Below are 21,675 nucleotides of genomic sequence, written 5' to 3' on the forward strand. Positions count from 1 at the left end.
TCTCAAACTATGACCATAAAATTCTGAGTGATCCAGTTCAATTTTTTTCCAATTCTATATAAGGCAATGAAATATGAAACTATTGATTAAAAATGTCACTTTTTAACCATATTTGTAGGTTCATCTCCTTAAGTTGATTTCTGGCCTTTCCAGAGCAATTTGAAATTTATTGAGAAAATTGAAAGCTCGCTGGCGCTCCAGAATGACTCAAAAGTGGTTGCTCTCCAATTGGGAGAGTTGAATTCAATAGTCTTCAAAGTGGATTTCTAGGTGATTGTTCAAGTCAAACATTTTTTTTCAATATTTAAGGTCGTTGTCTTCCAGTACATCCACTTTTGTACCCAGTTTCAAGTTTTCAAGTTGGATATCGTTGGACCCCTGAAAGACCCACCTTCAAAAAAGGCAGTTTTTGTGTTTTCCCCCTCAATTCAATACCCATTACCTACTCATTTAAAAAAAATGAAAAATACTTAGATAATAGTAAAAAAAAATGAAAAAATCATTAAGAATAACAATTCAAAAATTTTCTATTCAGATAGAAATTTCTAAAATCACACGGATGGCTCTACGTAGCCTGAAACCAACCCGGCCAATCTTTATTTCAATATTTTAAGCCATTTTTTAGCCTCCAGCGCGTTTTTGATTCGTTCAGAATTTAAAAATGTCTCCAGAATGTGTGGAGATTAATTTGAGCTCTTGAAATTTGAGTTGTGGTTTATTCTCTATACAAATTCAACGAGTTTATTCACATTTGACATGATTTCCAGACAAATACCTTATGTGCATTTTTTTTACCAGAATATTTTTACCTAGGTATAGTTATGAACTGAAGAATGCTATTAAAAAAACACGCTTGAGATGTCTGCCTTGAAATAGATTCAAATGAGAATAAATGCTTCAAACCGGTTGAAATTAAACCATACAACTTGATTTTTAGCTGTCCAAATTAATTTCCATACCGTTTGGAGAAATTCTAAAATTCTGCAAAAATCGAAAATCACACTGGAGCCTCCAGAAAGGCCAGAAATGGTGAAATTCGGTTCGAGGGAGTTGATACACTAATTTTCATCATTTTTACTGAATAAATAATATTTTTTTGAATAAAGCGCAGGTCGCCGAAAATAGTCAAGTGTTTTTTTTTCGCTTCGCTCCTTTTACTACTTACCCAACTTGTTTTGAGAAAAATGGTCCAGTCTCTAATGAAAGTATGTGAGATTCTGCATCGATATACACGTGCCATTGGCGTAAAAATCCAAGACTACCTACTTTTAGGATTTTATTGAGCGATTGAAAATTTACAAATCGCGTATTTTTGAATACCTACGTAGATAAATTCGTGTATTGAAAATTTTTTCTTCTCAAATATTTCGCATCAATTATTCCATTCCTTGTCATAAAATGGGTATTACCTCGTAATTTCTCATTTTACTGATAAAATCATTATTCTCTTTGGATGAGATAAATGGAGGAGGTAAAGGGAAAAATATGTGGTGATCGAGATAAACTTCTATGTTCTCGATAACTTGTATTTTGACCATGTTTCGAGACAGACATGTGCTTTTTATGCGTTTGATTTTTCCTAATTTTTCTAATGTTTGTTGATGTCATGTTTTGAAGAAGATTGAACTATTATGATTTGAATCGAGAATTTAATTGTGTTCGGAGTTTCGTGATTTTTAAATATTATTCAGTGCTCATCAGGCTAACTATGGAAGCCTAAGTTGCTGCACCGAGGGTGCTGGTGTTGGATGGCTCTGCCATGACCTAAGTAGGCGAGCAAACAAACATCCTGTAAGATATACCATGATTATATGTGACGTGCTCTACGAGAATCGACCTTAGGTCAAAAAAAGGGTTTTCAAGTTAATGAGCGATTATTATAGAAAAAAAAGACGCTCTTTCCAATGGCGCAAACCGCAACTTCCTATCTCTTTTAATTTCCTCGAAAATCGACCCCAAAGTTGAGGGGTAGGGCCAAAATCAACTCAAAATTCATTTTTTATTTTTTTTATGATTTTGGCAGTAAAAAATAACCTAATTTGCATACAAACACTTATCAAGCCCCATTCGTGTATTTCAATTCATAAAAACTTGTTAATTCATTAATTTTTTAAAAGAAGAAAAAGTAGAATAAATTTCATTTTCAGTGAAAAATCTGCTTGAAAAAATATTAAAATAAAAAAAACAACTGAAAAAAATTTAAAAAAATTGTTGGCTTAGGGGGGATTAGAACTCAGTACCTCCCGCGTGATAGTCCATCAGCTGCGTCATGCGGCTAGCGTGGCAGCATAAAAACACACGGTTATGACTGGTTTACACAAACAGTCACAGAGCTAAAGGGGACGTAGACGAAACTACTGGAGACGTTTCTGTTGCATACCTACCTGAAAATAAGGCGAAAACACACTTCAAAACTTTAAATGCATGTTTCTCAAAACACATTTTTTTTACCTAAGGTCGATTCTTGTAGAGCACGTCACATATGGTTTTAATGTATATTTTGTATAGTATGATATAGTCAAATAGGACTCAACACTAGCTTTTTATTTGCTTTATAAATTGAAATGGTTCAATTATGAATCGAGTTATTTTTTCCTAAATTAATGATATATCTCGACACATGAGATTTTACTTTTTACAGCTATCTTCACATTACCAAGATGATTTCGTTTGTGTGAGATAAATTCGTTTTTCTTTTGAGTTTGAATTTTTGGATTTTGTAAACAAATTTACGTAGATGAGATCTTCTATCTCATCTCCTTCTTGGCTTTGCTCTAAATTAATTTAAGGAGAAGAATTTTTTAGTTTCTTATTCGAGAATGAATTTTGTTATTATCGAGAAGCTTATGTGGTGTGTTAGGGTTTATTATTTGTACTTTCCTACGTAAAGTAATCCTACCTACCTGTGTATAAATTCTCCTTCTGATACCTATTTTCCTACCTATCAACTTTTGATACTTCCTCAGAAATGAAGCTGACAACCTCGTGTCCAAAATTAATTCCATTTTTTAATCGTAACACACCACATCCTGAATGTGAGGAAATATTTTGGAATGCAATAGTACTTACCAGTTTTTAAGTAATTATTGGCAAATTTAAAAAAATCGATAAAATAGCCAAAATCTTAAGAAATTTTTTCAATTTTTTTTTCAATTTGCGATACTGATTGAAAAATTGGAACTATTGTGTTCCAAATTTTTTTATTAATGATATCTGTCAATATAACTATTTTGAAAATTTTATTTTTTTTTTCAATTTTTTTGAGATTTGTAAATTGGTTAAAAATTTACTTTTGAATTTACAATCCTGGTACTTGCAGTTAACACATAAAACCGTCGAGAAAGCATGCCATAAGTACCGACTAAAGGTATAAATTCCAAAGCTCATTTTTGACTCTTCTCCTTCATAGAAATATTTTGTCGTTCATGGAGGAAATTGAAGAATTTTTGGAGGCTTCAAAATGGCCTGAAATTAAAGATATTATTCACATTGGTTCACTTCGCTTAAAAAAATTTTTGATAAAATTATTTTAAAGTAATTTTTGAAAAAACGAATTTTGAATTTTGAAAATTTTCACTCAAAAATGAACTTTTTTACTTGGAAGTTTTTTTTAGGGCTTTTGATTAAAAGTGTTAATATTCAAAACTTCATGAGTTCTCTCAATTTCCAGGCTGTTTTTTGGGGGAAGTGAAGAAGGTAATTTCGTCTGTCTGAGCAAACATTTTCACGTATTTTGGCCAAGGAAAAAACTAAGGAGGGGGTAGATCCGATCTCTGCTCGAGTTGTCAAATTTTGAAAAAGTCAACAAATTTTAATGAAGTTGGCAAATTTTGAACATTTTTAGACTTGATAAAGAGGCTATATTGCCAAATTTTTTGGAACTTGAATAACACACTTCTAAAGGTTTTTGCCCTCGCTGTGTCGTTTTTCTGTTTCTGAATTTCTAAACATATGTTCGAAATGACGATTACAGGTACTTAGGTACCTACATACAACTTAACTTTCAAAACTGCCAAATGTGGAGAAATTGACTTCTCATTTTAAAAAACAACAATTTGCTACTTGATATTATTCACATTCAAAAAATATTTAAATCAAAAAATAAACTTCTCACAATGGAAAATAAACGGATTCTTTTTACTTTTCAAAACTAAAATTTTCGAAAGCTTTTGCTCACAGTTCATTCGCGCCTGTTGGCTTTTCTTTATCAAATTTTGGAATTTATAAAAAAACATCTTTCAAATTCTGAAATTTTGAACCAAAAAAATCAAACGCCTCACATAAAAAAACAAAGCTCTTTCACCCATCGAAAGGCGAATTTTTGAACGCTTTCGCCCTCGCTACGCTTCGGCTATAGTGGGTTTCTTTTTCACAAAATAAGAAATTCCAAGTTTGAGGCTTCTAAAAATTGAACAGGGAAAACGAAAATTTTTGATAAAACATGTTAAGCTACCTTCCATAAAAAGACCTACTTAGGTACCTATAACGTCAACTGACAGACTTGTTTTCTCATCTTTCGTTTTATTCGATAAAATTGGTAGGTATTTTTTTCTCATATCAGTCAGTAAATTTTCGGTTGCACACCTTCTCCTTTCCCAACACAGAAAAGATTTCGTTTGGAAAATTTCAAGATCTTCGCGTTTTGACAATACAACCGAAGTGTCCATATCAGATACCTATATCTACGTTAAAATTAGTAACTATTGAAATTCCACTCTGCAAACTTTCCTTGGCTCCCAAAGGTAAAATTTCAATTCATAATTCTATCTTGAATTCACGTAGAAAATATCAATAAGATTACTCCAGGGTAATATTTTTGTTATGGGTACAATTATGCAACAGTTGTTATGCTGCAACCTTGACATAATAAAATAGGTACCTACTCTTTGAGTATAATGATACCTAGATAGGAACTTGTAATTTAGCTTCTGGAATTAGTTTACATTCAAAAGCAGGCTTACAAAATTCCTTAGGTTGTATCTTCCCAACTGTCTTTTTATGTCAACCTCCAAAATAACTTACATTTTTATCAAAGAAAGGCAAACATATGACCGCTGCTGAAGAGCAGATCAAGTGATCTTGAACAAAACATAACTCGTGCTCAGCTCTACGAATAGTTGTTGGTAATTCGAAGTTTTCAATGTTACATTTACGTCGGTCGCATAGTCGTTCTCTTTTCATTCTTACATCTAATATAATTAGGTACGGCTCTCTTTCATGTAATTTGGCCACAAACGAGAATATTTTACTCTGGTATAGCTACGAGCAAGAGGGAAAAATTTACGTTCCAAGTTTTGTAGTAGGGTTGTATATTTACCGCGTGAAAATTTCATTACGTTAAAATTAACTAGCACTGCAGGGGAATAGAGAGTAGACGGCTGCTGCGGCGATGTTTTATTTGTAAAAATTACAGGCAGCAAAAGTACAAATTTTGTTCGCTTTAGGTTTAAATAACGAATGTACTTGCGGTATTTGAAGGTCAAAAATTATCGGTCAGATTAGAAAGTGGGTAAACTCGACGATGTACGAGTACATACCGCAGCCAGATTAGTAGTTCATTGACGAAATTAACATCGCAGGGCGAATTTCCCAACAGCAGCGATGAGAATTCAAAATACATAAGTAAAGAAAACAACACCAAAGGGTATACAGGCGTAGAATTTTCTTTCATTATTTTTATTAACGAATTTCAAAACGAATTTCGCTACCTTTCTAACAAAAGGAATAATAATAGACCTTTTTTTTTTCATTCGTAGCTCAGACGAATCACGAAAAGCCTTGTTTTTTACTACTGTGAAAAATACACGTAAATCAGCAGCGTTGATAAAGCTGGAAATTATAAAATAGCTCATTAATTAACGTGTATATAGTCGAGTTGTCGCTTTAAAAATAGAATGATTTTTAGCTTCTGCGAAGAAAAGTACTGTTGCCATTTTCGTGTACTTTTCCGATTTTTTTTTCTCGCTCGGGTTTGTTTATTTTTGTCAAAGAATGAACTCGGCATATTAATTAGTAGGTACACGAGCAGGAAGCTAATTAAGTACTAAACCAAGAATTCTCCGTGGAATAAAAAACGAACACCTAGGTATGTCGCACCCTGTTGGAATTTTTTCCCTCTTCGTTTTGGTAGGAATATAGTTTGATGCATGATGAATGGAGTCGCGACAAAACATAGTTTGATGGAAGTAGTCGTGGCGCCTTTTAAATAGAAGCGACAACGTATGTTAGTATTTTTCCATTTGATTCGCGAATTCTTTTGTCCGAATGGAGACGATGTATTGTTCAAATTCTTTCGAAACGTTTCCTTTAAAGTGGTATTTGTACAGGAGCGAAATATTATTATTTTTTTCACGAGTACTTGTAGAAGGGTATAAGATGGGTAAAGAAGGCAGGGGTATGACTTATGGTGAAATATAGAGGAATATCATTCGAATGAACGTATGTGTGGAAATTTATGTTCAGAGCAATTTCTACAAATTTATTTTAGGCAGGAGCATGATAAATGCTACATAGCCAACAATTTCATCTGAAAAAGGAATGATTACTTTCGTATCACTAAAATCATTTTCTACCTCTAAAATCCCCAATAGTGGGGGGGGGCACATAAGGATCTACTGCACCCCCCCCCTCCCCCACGCTGATCCTTCGGGACAACTTTTCTCTTAAACGGGCAGTCTTAAGGAACATTCTAGTTCTTGTCCTCAAAAAAAAAGTGGCCCTACTTATAAAATGGCGGCCATTTTGATTAACAGATCAGCCGAAATCGTAGATTTTGCGTTCTAACGTAGGACTTGCATGAAATTTTTTAAACCGTACGAAAGTAGATCGAAAGAGCAGGCAAAAATTCATCACCTGTCAAAATTTCAAGTGTTAACGTTCCTTTTTCGATTTTTGGTGAATTTTCAAAAATCAAATTTTGGCCAAAAATGTGGAGAAAAATCAAAATTTCACCAAATTGACCAAGAAAGCGGAAATTTGGAATATACCCCATTTTTGACCTGCCAAATTGATTGAAAACGGTATCAAACCGTTTTGAGCAGTTCTGGAGCCTCCAGCAGATTTTTTAAACTTGAAATTCCCACAAAATTTAATCAAATGGAGTTGGAAAGCCAAAATTAATTCTGCAAAGTAATTTCAATACCCTACGAAGTCCACTGCAGGTGAATTTCCAGTCATTTTGGAGCCTCCAGCGACTTTTTGAAAATTCTTGGAGCCTCCACCAGAGTTTTGAAACATCGAACTTTCACAACATTTTACCAAATGGAGTTAGCAAGCTGAAAGGAGGAGTCCCGATAAGGCCATTTATTGGCGCCACAGCTAGTTTTCCACTCAATCACTCTAAAAATGTTGTAATAAATGCCCGAAATACGAATCGGTAGTTGGTTGACCCAAAATGACCATTTTTTGGGCTCCAGGGATTCTCAAAGTTGTGATTACAAAAAGAATTTTTGGAACCACTGAGCATTATTTTCAAACACTTTTTTAGGGTAAAATATCTGTTTGAACTCGATAAACGTTATGCGAGGTGATTTTCCTATTTTCGACCCTCGTGGGCAGAAATTGGGGGGTTTTGATTTTTGGAAAATTTTGGAAGCACCATTTTGAACCTACCCCTTTGAGCCCTCCTAAAAAGCTTTTTACAGTCTATTAGTATCTGAAAGACCCTCATCCTACCAAATTTTGAGCTCAATAACATTTTCCGCTGGTACTCAAAAATCCAGTTTTCCATTTTTTCGCAACTGAGATTTTACTCATAGAAAAAACGTCAAAATCACGTTTTCACGATTTCAACGAAGTAAAATCTCAGAATTTGGCCCAAAAAACCTAATTTTGAAAGTTACAGGAAAAATCAAATGAAAAATCATCCAGCACTTGCCAGTGTGGTTCAAATGCATATTCTTCAATGTATTTGAAAAAATGTGCTTAAACACCTTTTTTAGGGGTGCCCAAAGTGGGGGGCTCTAAAAAAAGGGTTCAAAATTACGAATATACAGGGAGCCTAATTAAACTTTTTCATCAAGATAATTGAATATATACCTCAAAACGTTACATTTGGCGCAAATCGTAGCTTTCTAGTTTTCCAGGGGTTCCCAAAATTTCGAAATTGCGAAAAAATGGAAAACTGGATTTCTGAGTACCAGCGGAAAATTTTATTGAGCTCAAAATTTGGTAGGATGAGGGTCTTTAAGATACTAATAAACTGTAAAAAGCTTTTTAGGAGGGCTCAAAGGGGTAGGTTCAAAATGGTGGTTCCAAAATTTTCCAAAAATCAAAACCCCCCAATTTATGCCCACGAGGGTCGAAATGTAGGGAAATCACCTCGCATAACGTTTATCGAGTTCAAACAGATATTTTACCCTAAAAAAGTTTTTGAAAATAATGCTCAGTGGTTCCTAAAATTCTTTTTGTAATCACAACTTTGAGAACCCCTGGAGCCCAAAAAAATGCGATTCGTATTTCGGGCATTTATTACAACATTTTTAGAGTGATTGAGTGGAAAACTAGGTGGGGCCAAAAAATGGCCTTATCGGGACTCCTCATTTACTCTGCAAACTAATTTCAATACAATTTGAAGTCAACTGCATGTTGGTTTCAAGTGGTTTTGAAGCTTCCAGCTACTTTTTTAAAATTTCAATTTTCCTAAAAACGCAATGAAACCTTTCAAAAAGTCGCTGGAGGCTCCAAAATGACTTAAACCCACCTGAAGTCGTCTTCAAAGGGTGTTAAAATTAGAGTGCAGAGTAAATTTCGGCTTTCCATCTCCATTTTGATAAAATTTTGAGGAAATTTCAAGGTTAAAAAATCTACTGGAGGCTCCAAAACGACTTTAAATTCACCTGCAGTCGGCATCGTAGCGTTTATAAATTAGTTTTCATAATGAATTTCGGCTGTCCAACTCCATTTGATGAAATTTTGTGGGAATTTCGAGTTTCAAAAATCTGCCGGAGGCTCCAGAACTGCTCAAAGCGCCTTGGAACAGTTTCCAATGGATTTGGCAGGTCAAAAATGGGGTATATTTCAAATTCCAGCTTTCTTGGCCAATTTGGTAAATTTTCCCAATTTTTGGCAAAAATTTGATTTTAGAAAATTCACCAAAAATCGAAAAAGGAACTTTAACACTTGAAATTTTGACAAGTGATGAATTTTTGCCTGCTCTTTCGATCTATCTTCGTACGGTTTAAAAAAATTCGCGCAAATCCTGTGTTGGAATATAAAATCCGCAATTTTGGCTGACCTGTCAATCAAAAATCAAAATGGCCGCCATTTTGTAAGTAAAGCGTAGGGCCACTTTTTTTTTAGCACAAGAGCTAGAAATATTCCTTAGGACTCCCTCTTTAAGAAAAAAGTTGTCTCAGAGGATGGGGGGGTGCAGTAGATCCTTATGTGGACCCCCGACCATAACAAAAAATTTCTGATTCAATCAGATTCACTTTCTGCTCTTTTATCAATTAAAAACAAATTTCCAGGACACCAACTCGTTCATGAGATCCATCAAATTATTTATAAACCGCTGACAACTGATATATCTAATTATCAAATTTATGTTTGTCCCCCCTCTAATATATTCTGTGACTCATGATGATGTTGATAACATTCTAAAATTCATCCAAAAACTCCAACTGGCAAAACCTGTGGAACTCAGAAACCAACCACATACTATTTAACCACAAAAATCAATACTTCCTTGGAAGTGCCTTCATCTCCTAAATCGATCAGAAGAAATTATAATCACCCGTCTCAGAATTGATCACATCAAATTAACCCATTACCATTTGTATATCAAAGCACCTATACCCACCTGTTAATTCTGTAACTCTGAAAATAATCTCCACACTCGACACTTTCTATTTTACTCTCCCTCTCCCAAAACAAAACTTCAATCCTTAAACATTTCAGACCTTTACACTACAATTCCTGACAATATTAAACAGACAGATAGAAAACATTCTTAGATTCATAAAAGAAATGTTTGTGTCGAAGTCGTACCAAAACTAGACTAAGTCTAACCTCTCGAAACTGGACGTAAAAATCCTGGCAATTATACTCGTACACGCCCAGTACAAAAAAATGTTTCTTCACAAATATTTTGCATTACCTACTTAGGTACGTCAAAATATTGACTTACCTAGGTACTATACCATAAAAAGGACTATAAATAAGTTTGCGAAAAAGTGAACTTCAAAATGTAAAAATCTTGAGTACATCAATGATAGGTACCTACTGGTACTGAATTTCTTATGCATTTCTAGCTAGGTTGTATCTTTCTTTTTCTTCAATTTTCCTGATGGTAATGCATTCTGCAACGACAAACAAGTAGGCAATATAAAAGTCGCAAGTCTTCCATTATGGAGAATATATTCCTGGCTTTTGACCCGCGTTTTTTCCTTTTTTTTTTCAAGTGTGTAGTAATGTGTATATCACACAAGGCGTATAAGCTTTGTAGCTGATTTTACGAGCTAAAATACACGATTAGGCTTTTTTTTCAACCTACGTTTAAACTGCAGCTTCTTTATTGCAAAGTAATTTTTAAAACATTTTTCAATTTTATTATCTCGTTATGGTGTAAAAATACGCCATCCAAGATTCAACGCTATATGACGGCGTAGCTTTTAGCTCGCTATTTTTCTCAATCATCCGCGACACAAAAGAAATTACGTGTTGGGCACCAGGAAAAAAACCACGCAGAAGCTGAAGTCGCAAAAAATTTCTTTTTGAATTCGTGTAATAAATTTTTATTAAAATTATACTACGGATTTCCAGTGTTTTTCCTTTGCAAAAAGGAAGTATCACCTTTTTAGCGGTGCTAAAATTGTACTAGCAGGCTACACGTTAAGATTCGAGTAGTATAATCAACAGGCGTGTTGGTTGATCGAAATACGCGTAATTTACATTTTATATTCTTTTAGCAAACGCATCCTAATTTAATTTCTCGTTTGCAGCTGGAAATGTCGCAGAAAAATGAGGTCGCAATTAATCGTGAAATTAAAAGCTGATGCCGTAACGTGTCTGTGATTAAGTTGTTTGCGCTTGCACTGTGTTTCGCTATTGAGTGACGAGAAAATGAAGGTAATTTTCAAAATTTAGTAAATAATTAAGTTTCATTTTGTTACACTGTATACCTCGGTATTTAATGGTTTATTGTATTAACAAGACGCGGGGGAGAAATAAACGGGAAAAAGTTACCTTCATTTTCGACGATATAGACGATGGCGCAAATGTACGGTATACTATCTACACCAACACTACCTACTTCTCTTCTTTGTGCTCTTTCGTTCCATATAGCATCGCGTATACTATACGTTTACTCGTAGAACCAATTTATTATATCGGATACACACGTAGGTTTGAGATTGTATAGGTAACATTAACATTCACTTCGTCTAGATGTAGACTGTAAAATGCATTGTCTGTGTAATTAGATGAAATCAACTCGGCGGCGTTCAAGAATAATTAACACATTGGTGGATTTCATGGATGCGAGATTTTATCTAGGATATTAATTAGTTACAAGCTCTCAGATCTATAGAGAGATAAATTCTAAATATTTTCTCCCAAGGGTGAAATAGTTGAATCAAAATGAATAAACTGAAGATAATTTCGAAAACAAACATCAGAATTCATTCGTTTAAAAAAATTTCAAAGTAATTCCAAAGAAAATTTGTTTGAAAAAATGGGTTAAAATTATAAAAAATGGATCTACCTAGGTATTTTTAAGTAATGAATGTGATTTTCGTTCCAGCCCCCTCCCCCAATCGATTGGGAACGGTTTCAAACCATTTTATGCAACTCTGCAGCTTTCAGAAGACTTTTGAAAATTTAAATAATTCCTGCAGAAATTGTATTCAATTAAGTTGAAACTCATGAAACTTGAAATCTCACAATGCCTTTACCATTCCTAACGAATCATTTTATCAACAAGTGGATCTGTTTTCAAACAGATTGTTTACGTAGGTATAAATTGATTCAATTCTGTGTGAATGTTAGTGAGAGTATTAATTCATTTAAGGGAATCATTCATGAACGAATTGATTAATTTTTTGAAAGAACCATTCCTGAACGAATTGATCAATTCTTCAGTTTATGAATCGATACGTTCGCGAATGATTCACCAAAAATTAAATATGTAGTTCGTCGCGAATGATTCACCAAAAACCAAGTGAATGAATGATTTGTCCGTGAACGAGTCACTTATACGAATCAATTCATTCGCGAATGATTGACCAAAAACCAAGTAAATGAATCGATTTGTCCGTGAACGAGTCACTTATACAAATCAATTCGTTCGTGAATGATTCACCAAAAATTGTTCAATTCGTTCGCGAATGATTCACCAAAAATTATTCAATTCGTTTGAAAATGATTCACCAAAAACCAAGTAAATGAATCAATTCGTTCGCGAACAAGTGACTTATACGAATCAATTCGTTCGCGAATAATTCACCAAAAATTATTCAATTCGTTCGTGAATGATTCACCAAAAAGCAAAGTAAATAAATCGATTCGTTCGCGAATGGTTCACCAAAACATATTCAATTCGTTTGTGAATGATTCACCAACCAAGTCAAGGAATCAATTCGTTCGTGAATGATTCACCAAAAATTTAAAAAAACTAAATAATAAATCGATTAGTTCGCGAATGATTCACCAAAAACCAAGTAAATGAATCAATTCGTTCGCGAACGAGTCACTTATACCAATCAATTCGTTCGCGGATAGTTCACCATAAATTACTCTATTCGTTCGTGAATGATTCACCAAAACACTAAGTAAATAAATCGATTCGTTCGCGAATGATTCACAAAAAAACTAAGTAAATGAATTGATTCGTTCGCGATGATTCACCAAAAAACTAAGTAAATGAATTGATTCGTTCGCGAATGATTCACCAAAAAACTAAGTAGATGAATTGATTCGTTTGTGAATGATTCACCAACCAAGTAAAGGAATCAATTCGTTCGTGAATGATTCACCAACCAAGTAAAGGAATCAATTCTTTCGTGAATGATTCACCAAAAAACTAAATAAATAAATCGATTCGTTCGCGAATGATTCACCAAAAACCAAGTAAATGAATCAATTCGTTCGCGAACGAGTCACTTATACCAATCAATTCGTTCGCGGATAGTTCACCACAAATTACTCTATTCGTTCGTGAATGATTCACCAAAACACTAAGTAAATAAATCGATTCGTTCGTGAATGATTCACCAAAAAGCAAAGTAAATAAATCGATTCGTTCGCGAATGGTTCACCAAAACTTATTCAATTCGTTTGTGAATGATTCACCAACCAAGTAAAGGAATCAATTCGTTCGTGAATGATTCACCAAAAAACTAAATAAATAAATCGATTCGTTCGCGAATTATTCACCAAAAACCAAGTAAATGAATCAATTCGTTCGCGGATAGTTCACCAAAAATGACTCTATTCGTTCGGGAATGATTCACCAAAAAACCAAGTAAATAAATTGATTCGTTCGCGAATGATTCACCAAAAATTATTCAAGTCGTTCGTGAATGATTCACCAAATAACTACGTAACTGAATCATTTCGTTCGCGAATGATTCACCAAAAATTATTCAATTCGTTCGTGAATGATTCACCAAAAACCAAGTAAATAAATGGATTCGTTCGCGAACTAGTCACTTACACAAATCAATTCGTTCGCGAATAATTCATCACAAATTATTCAATTCGTTAGTGAATGATTCACCAAAAAACTAAGTGAATGAATCAATTCGTTCGCGAACGAGTCACTTATACGAATCAATTCGTTTGCGAATAATTTATCAAAAATTATTCAATTTGTTCGCGAGTGACTCAGCTAGAAATCAATCAATTTGTTCAATCACCAATCGTTGTGAATGATTCGATTCGATTCACTTCGCTTGAAAACCGATCAATTCCTATACAATAGTTTCACGAAAACCGAATCAATCGTAAATTAGGTAATTGATCCAATCAATTTATTCAATCACCAATCGTTCGTAAATGATTCGATTGTAAACAGATCAATTGCTATACAAATATTTCAAAAAAAGTGACTCAATTTGTTCGTAAAAAAGATTCGTATTTGAAGAAAAGTCGGTTGTTTTTTTAATGCAACAGTTTTCAAAGAGTTTTTATGCAATTAATTTTTTTTTTTGAACGTGGAGAAATTAGTTTTGTTGTATTTCAAATCCTAAAGTCGTTCATTTTTTTCTTCGGCGATGATTTTTCATATTATTATTGTCATTCGAATCGATTAATATCTTCTGATTTCGCAAAGGTCATCAATTTTTCAAAAAATGACAAAAATGATACACTTTTTCAAAAATTGCGAAAAAACGTTGAAAATTTTATTGCCTCAGTCATTTTTTCTTACTTCGTTATTTATTCCAGGAATGATGACTTTTTTGAAAAAATCTTTGTTTTGGAATTTTTCTGAGACTTTCTTCAAATAAGCCAGTGTACAATTTTATATTTTTTTCAAATTGTCATCATTTTTGGTCTAAATAACGCAGAAAAACACATTCAAATTTTATTTGAATTATTTTTGGTAATTTTTACAATTAAAAAAAAATTTTTTTCAGTCAATTTTAAAAGAAAAAATTCTTTGGTTCATTTTAAAAAAAATTATTTTTGGCCAATTTTTGAAATCAGTATTTTTGGTCAATTTTTAAAACATGATGGCCCTTGCAAAATTAAAAAGTATAAAATCCATCAGGTTTTTCTTTTTTTCATTTTAATATGCTCTCCGAGGGGCAAGTTTTCTGCAGTATTGAAGCATATAAAACACAATTTCGTCATTTTAGGCCCACCCTAACGTCTAATATTTTGAGTTTTTTGAAAAAAAATCGCGAAAAATCTTCACATTAGTCTAGTCTTAAAGTTATAGATAAGTTTTTGAAATTCTGTAATGAGTGTAAAAGCAGAAAAATTGTAGACGGATCAATCATGCATACTTAAACTAATGGAATAATTTACTTTTACAAATGTCATTTTTCAAAATCCAAATCGCAGAAAAATTGTCTAAAAATTGAGTTCTTTTCGTGAGTGAAAAATTGGTTCTCTTTTTCTCTGTGTACTTTTCACTTTCTTTTACTTGAAATTCTTCAAATTCGTGATTGGAAATTTCAACCTCTGCAGAATAAAGACGATATGATGAGCTATTTAAAAAAAGGCCAAAAATGAGAGAATTCCGGAAAATTATTTTGAGCACTTGACTAATATTTGAAGACCATTCAAAACTTATAAATAAAAGCTCGTGAAATATTGATATTCCAAGTTCACATTTGAGGAAGTACCCATTGGAACGGATACAGGTAAAAGTTTTGAAAATTTCAAACTACCGAGTACATGTATCATCGCCTTTCTCGGTATTCTAATTAATAGGTAAATAAGGCGAACAAGAAAATTAACAGTTATTAAGAAATATACTCCACTATAGCGTACCTACCTATAGTATAAAGATACACAACATGGAAAACAAACCTGCGAAAAACTTGACGAAAACAGCGAAATGCTGCGAAGGCGGCGGCGAAAGGACGACGCAGAAGGCGGCAGCGGAATTTCACAGAGGCCCAGGCCGAACCCTATCACGAGTTAATTATATGGCGTAATTTTGATTCTTCGTGTATAGCTCTAGGGTCGTGGTATATAAATTAATTCCGACGAGAGGTAATCATGAAATACTACATCTCGGGTTCTGGGTTCTTCGGCGTATTTTGGATTTTCTGAACAAATTCGTACGTCTTCATTTATTAGCCTAATGTAGCGTAAACGTCGCAACGTGACGCTGCAATGGTGAAATTGTAATATGTGGGCTGTTTACGTATCTATTCGTATTTAGTGTGACTTGTGTGTCATCGATGAAATAAAAATAAGTAGGAAAAAGTTACCATAGGAAACAAATTGGAAACGTATTGACTGTGACGTGATATTTTACGACATTGATCTGCCAACAGTTTCTCGATAATAAAGTTGCGTATTACGTTGATGGTTTATATATTTGTAGTACCGAGAGCATAAAAACGTGCTGGGGCAATTGTCGAAATGAATTTTCAACCTTGTTGTACGTAGAACGAAATGAATTTTTGGAGTTATTTTATCACTTTTTCATCATTGTGTATTGATTGTTTTAGAATCATCTATTTGGTTGTTTTTTTCGTTATTTTGAGTCTGTTTTGAAATTAATTGGTTGATTGATATCCTTTCATGGTCTATGAAGAGGTCTAGGAATTGAACGATGATTCAATTAAGTCATAAAATATGTGTAGGTACCTATTCAAAAGTTTATTAGGATATACCTACTAGTGGTCTGCGCGGGTCGGGCAAGCCCGCGGGCTTACCCGACCCGGCCCGAGTTCTTCGGGCAAAAAGCCCGACCCGACCCGAAAGCCCGAAACAAGCCCGACGTGCCAGAGCCCAACCCGACAATAATTTTTTCAACACTTCCGATAAATTTCGTTGCAACGTTGGCATGATGCGACGAGATGGTTCCCAACAATAGGCATTGTTGTGACGTGAACATGGTGCTACACTTTTTGTACTCACAGCGCATGCGTTGAGTACGAAACCTGAGCCCGAGAAAGCCCGACAAGCCCGACAAGCCCGACAAGCCCGGCCCGACCCGACCCGACTTTTATCGGGCTCGGCCCGCGGGCTTTCGGACAGGCCCGTGCAGACCACTAATACCTACATAGGTCTTCTGTAGCATTTGTTTTTCTCATAAAGCTGTATCAAGTAAAAATCAGTAATGAAGAAGTAAGACCAAATTAGTACGTACACCCCTAGCTCTCAAGATATGCCCAATAAATAAACAGCTCGTGTGATTTCAAATAAAATATATTTTAGGTGAAAAACTTCTCTCGAAAGAGTGAATAATACCTACATTGTTTATAATCAACTATGTACCTACTACCTACGTAAAAAGAGAAGGGAAAATTACTAGAACTTGGGCTATCATATACTTACCTGAATATTATTACAACGTAGAAGTTATTTTACTCCCAATTTTCAAAATTAATTACCAATAAACGTTCGCGAGCACCGAAACCATTCAAGTTGAAATTCACCACATAATTAAATCTGCACCCGAGTCAGAAAAAAAACCACATAGGTACCTACGCTTATATGTATATACGGAAACTCGGCTTTCGTGCCCTGAATAAAGCTCACTCCAGTATAGTCGAGGATCGAGGTAGCACTTCAACTGACTAGGGAAATATTCTCAATGAAAAGTTGAAGTCGACGTTGGTTGTCGCGAATTGACGAAAGCTTTTCGATACATCAAACTTGCGAAACATCTGTCATCGAATATTCACCCGGTGAAATATTTTATTCATTGTATAATTTACAGCGGAGCCGATGTTATTAGAACGTGTCAAAAATTCATACGTGTGTTGAAAAATTCAACCAATTGTTGGAGTTTTCATCCTTCCTTCACTTATAGGTATACGTTCGAGAGTAAGCAAGTATCGAGTGGTGATGAAAAATTCATATTTAGTACCTCTACCGGGCCACGCAACAACCGAGTCAAAGTGCAAATTAAATTTCTCCCGTGCAATATTTTTTCTCGCTCGGTATTGTTTCATGATCCGATGAAGAAATTCAATCCTACAGCAGGAGTAAAGTTGAAGTACCTACGTCGTTGATCTTTCATCTTGCTCTGATGCATCGGCCTATTATAAGAAATGAAATAATTCTACGTTGATGTGCGATCGAATTTCATAATAAATAACAACGAAATAAGTTTTCGAAACAAAATGCATGAGCATTATTTACTCGTAGGTTCTCTGTGTAAGAGTAATTCACTCTAACGAGAAAAATAAGATACTTACATCCGTTAATTTATTGCCAGGACGTGGGTGTTTTTGTAATTTTTTTCTGAGGCATTTGTGTTCTTTTATGAAAAATAAGTATTTTACCAGGTCAGGAAAAACGAAAACAAAAACTGAAAAACAAATTGAACAAAAAACAAAATTGAAACCCGCAGTAAAATTGTTTTTCAATTTCATTTTCATTTTGCATGAAAATGATTATGGCATTGACAGGTCGAATTGTGCGCCTTTAAACCTCCAAATTTTAACACGTATACTTAATTTTTTCAGAATTTTGAATTTTGAACCTATCAATTTTGGGTTTGGGGTCAAATTATTGATCTTCAAAAATGAATTCTAAGCCCCTGAAATTCCAAATTTTGATACTCTGAGCTCAACGTTGGTTCATCGTCGCTTGGAAAGCATTCCTTTCATTGCTTCCAAACTGATTTTACATTCGCGAATGTGAAATGTAGCTGCAATGGATAGGCATGGAAAAATTGACTCTTTCCACCTTCAGACATGTTTGTTTGTAGAAGATCTGGAAATTGCTTCTACTGAACTGTTGGCTTTGCTAATCTTTTAAAATTTTTACTATAAATTTAAATTACCTGTTGCAATTGAAGAGCTCTATTCCAAAGTGGGTTAAGTCATTTTTAAAAAAAAGCACGTTTTACGGAGATTTTTACTTCAAAAGTGAGTCAAGTCATCGATTTTTCAAAGTGATTTTTTCTACAAGCAATTGTTCAATGTCCAAAGAAAGGAAAAAGGTGCACCGACCTTTCGAAACAGAACAAATTTTCGCAACAAAAACTTTAAACGCATTTTTGGGTGAAAAAAATGACTTAACCCACTTTGGAATAGAGCTCTTTGATTTCATTCTCTCTGAAAGGATCACGGGTGAGGCACTGACATAAAAATTCTACCTTCAAAAATGCATACCATAAGCATCAACTTCCTCTAATAAATCACCGTTTCTCAGCTCAGTGGTTCATGGATGCTCGACGAACTTGCAGTTTCAGATGACAAAGAGCTGATGGATGCATTTATCGACGTGTTGCAGTCCGAATTTAAGATTGTTTCAAAGACAGCAGACGAGTTGCTTAGTATTCGAATATCTCGATCATTGAATGGAGATATAGCCTAGGATCAACCGATTTATATTGAGAAAATCATCAAGCGATTCAGAATGGCTGGCTGTAAGTCAGTAGATAGACTGATACTCTGATGGTCAAATGATCTACAAAATCAGACATCAAGAAAACGTCTGATTTTCCCTACCAATCAGAAGTTGGCGCGCAGCTGTATGTCACCAGAGGTACTCAATTTGATATGATATTTCATACGCAGTCGGCATATTATTGAGATCCTTAGAAAAACCAACACCCGAAGAGGCAAAGACATTAGCTGTTTGAAACGCATGATTTGTTATTTGAACGGTATGATCAATATTTTAAGTTGGTATATAAATGCAATCCAACTCCCAGTTGGCAAAACGGCATTTTTTAGAGAGTGCATCTGACTAGGGATATGACCACATATCAATCAGAATGTATTTTCTGACTGCCAAAATGGCAATATCTGACTGTGGTTCTGAGTGTGGATCTGACTACACTCAGATCTCCACTCAGTTATTTGACCAGCCAGCACCATCTTGGAATATCAAAAAAATACTTGTTTCTGATTGGTTGATTGTAGTCAGTGCGAATCTGACTGTCAAAACGGCAATTTCTGACTGCAGAAATGAGTAGTCAGATATCACCAGAAATGTGCCAATCGGGAAGCTGAGAATGTTATAGTGACTCAGATTTTGCCTGCTATCCTACAACATCTTGAATGACAACTGGAATTCTGATTAAATATGCTGACGCGGCGATATCCTGGATCAGTAAACAGCAGCAGTTGGTAGCTGACTCGAGTTGTGAAGCTGAATTAATCGCTGCTTAATAGTGCTGATGAAGCATTGAAGGAAGCCATCTGGATATTGAGAGTATTTTGAGAATTGATAAATCTTTCCAATGTTCCTGTATTGTTAGTGGATAACGAGAATGCCATTAGAAGTGCAGAGAATGTTGAAATCCATAGCAGAATGAAGCATATCCAGAGGAAATATACTTACCCGTGCAACAATGACCATGCTAATTTTGATGTGAATGTCGACCCATCCACATCCGTCACTTTTGGATGCCACATGTCGATGTGAATTTCGACTCTGTGTCGAGCCAATTGTTGATGTAATTGTAGACCAATGTTGATCGGCATTTATGTCGACAATTGGCTCGACACAGGGTCGAAATTTACATAGGCATGTGGAGTCCAAATGTGACGGATGTGGATGGATCGACATTGGCATCAAAATTTAAGTCGACCTCCAGCTACGCAAAATTGTTGAATTCTAGTTTCAAAATTGAAATTTTTTTCCAAAAATCATTTTCTCTTGCATACTTAGGTGGCCATTGCTCATGCTGAAAGCGAAAGCAGCATCGCCGCAGAGGCCACCTCCGAGAAGTACAGGCTAAGGCTGTTAAATTACCGTAATTTATTCGCTGGTAAAATACGACGGTAAAATACAGTATTTTATGGTATTTATGGTATTTTACTGATTTGGATATGAAGAGTTAAGTATTTTTTGTAGTTTGACTTTGAAGTTCTGAACTTCTGATCTGGCTCTGAAGTAAATTTCCATCTGTTTTAGGTGTTATTAAGGATTATAGAAAATTTTCATGGACAATTTTTGGTAATTTATGGGGAAAATTTTTGGTAACTTTCAAATCATAAATTTCCGAAGAAAAGATGAAAAAAAGTGTTAATGGGGCTTTCTGGTAAATTATGGTAAAATACAGTAATAAACTTTTGGTAAAATACCATAAAATATGGTAAAGTACCGCCGTAATTTACCAACATAAATTACCTTTCAGCCCTGGTGCAGACAGAAAGTCCATATTCAGTATAGTTGAACATTAAACTCTTTATACTGAAAGGTGCAATAGGATTAAGAGTACTAAACTAATACATTTTCATGTTGACGACATGTCGATGTTAATGTTGATGTGAAATTCGACATCAACAAATACATCCACAATATCAACTTAATTTTTCAAATTTGAGAAATCTTTGAAAATTTGGCTGATGTTGGTGTCAATGTATTTGTGGACAATCGGCTCTGACATCGACATAACATCGACAACAAACTTCAAACTATGGAAAAGTGAATAATTTTATCAAGGCCATTAAAAATTTTTTCTCCCTTCAAACAAAGATCATCTTTTCAAATGTTTACTGAGCTTTTAAACACTGAAACAGAAATTTTAATTCTGAAAAATTGGTTGACATAGCTGTGGATGTAAATTTTGAGCATCGAATTTTACATCAACATGTCGACATCGCATGTCGAGGAATCAGAAATAATGAGAAAATTTCGAAAATTTTCATTAACCTGGCTTCTTTACCGACAGAAGATTCCTATTAAATAACTTATTGGTCACTTTTCCATCATCATGTTGGAAAAAAACGTAGTCGATGTAAATGTCGACGTCGACAATTGTTGTATGGGTACTTCTTCATCCATGACTGAAATAGAGAAAACATGATCGATGTTCATCATGTTTGAACTGAGCAGCAATTGGCTGATATATTAACAACACCTTTGCCGAATCCGAGATTGTTAAATTTGGTAGAACAATATGGATTGATGTCATTGATTGTTTAGATCATTGCTTGATGATTCTTGAATTAGGGAAAGTTAGGAATGTGTTGAAATAAATGTAAAATTAACGTCGATATCGCTAGGTAGGTAATTGTTTATTTTGTCGTATTATCGAGATACAATGTATTTGTAAAGTCAATAACTTTGAATCATGACTTTGTAATATTT

The 21,675-nt window shown here is 34.4% G+C and overlaps 1 protein-coding gene across 2 annotated transcripts in view; it reads left to right on the forward strand.

Moving 5' to 3' along the window:
• LOC135841559 (prolactin-releasing peptide receptor-like) overlaps positions 1–21,675 on the forward strand; it is a 288,313-nt gene that overhangs the window by 148,681 nt on the left and 117,957 nt on the right. The window contains exon 6 of one of the 2 annotated variants that reach the window (XR_010557941.1): positions 10,941–11,067. The exons of the other annotated variant lie outside the window; for it this stretch is intronic. The gene's annotated coding sequence lies outside the window, so the exon portion shown is untranslated. The remainder of the gene's footprint in view (positions 1–10,940; positions 11,068–21,675) is intronic. 2 annotated transcript variants of the gene reach the window in all.

Source organism: Planococcus citri, chromosome 3 (genome assembly GCF_950023065.1).
Source record: "Planococcus citri chromosome 3, ihPlaCitr1.1, whole genome shotgun sequence".
In the NCBI taxonomy this organism is placed as follows: Eukaryota; Metazoa; Arthropoda; class Insecta; order Hemiptera; family Pseudococcidae; genus Planococcus; species Planococcus citri.